At 48.7% G+C, this 318-nt stretch overlaps 1 protein-coding gene across 1 annotated transcript in view; it reads left to right on the top strand.

Annotated features, from left to right (window-relative positions):
• LOC119581935 (metabotropic glutamate receptor 8-like) overlaps positions 1 to 318 on the top strand; it is a gene marked incomplete at its 5' end in the record, with an annotated part of 173,067 nt that overhangs the window by 140,151 nt on the left and 32,598 nt on the right.

Raw genomic sequence — 318 nt, forward strand, 5'->3', positions numbered from 1 at the left:
CTCCATTCTGCCCGAATCAGTATTTTGAACTCCGTGTGTGCGCAGCGATAAATATATAAAGGGATAGATAGACACACACACATATTCTGCTCCGTGACCCTTGCTCTTCGCTCCTCCATTCCCTCAGAAGTACCACAACTTCGTGGCTTCATAATTGGCTCACTTGATAAAAGTCAAGGAGTGAGAAAAGGCCGGCTTGTGCGAGGGTGCCACAGTGCCACAGTGCCTGGTCTTACTTGCATTCGGCTCTCGCGAGACGAGCTCTATATAAGGGTCTTTAATTGTTCATTGTGGCTTTGTGTCTTACGGGACCAGGGG

This window comes from Penaeus monodon, chromosome 15, assembly GCF_015228065.2.
Source record: "Penaeus monodon isolate SGIC_2016 chromosome 15, NSTDA_Pmon_1, whole genome shotgun sequence".
NCBI classification, from domain to species: domain Eukaryota; kingdom Metazoa; phylum Arthropoda; class Malacostraca; order Decapoda; family Penaeidae; genus Penaeus; species Penaeus monodon.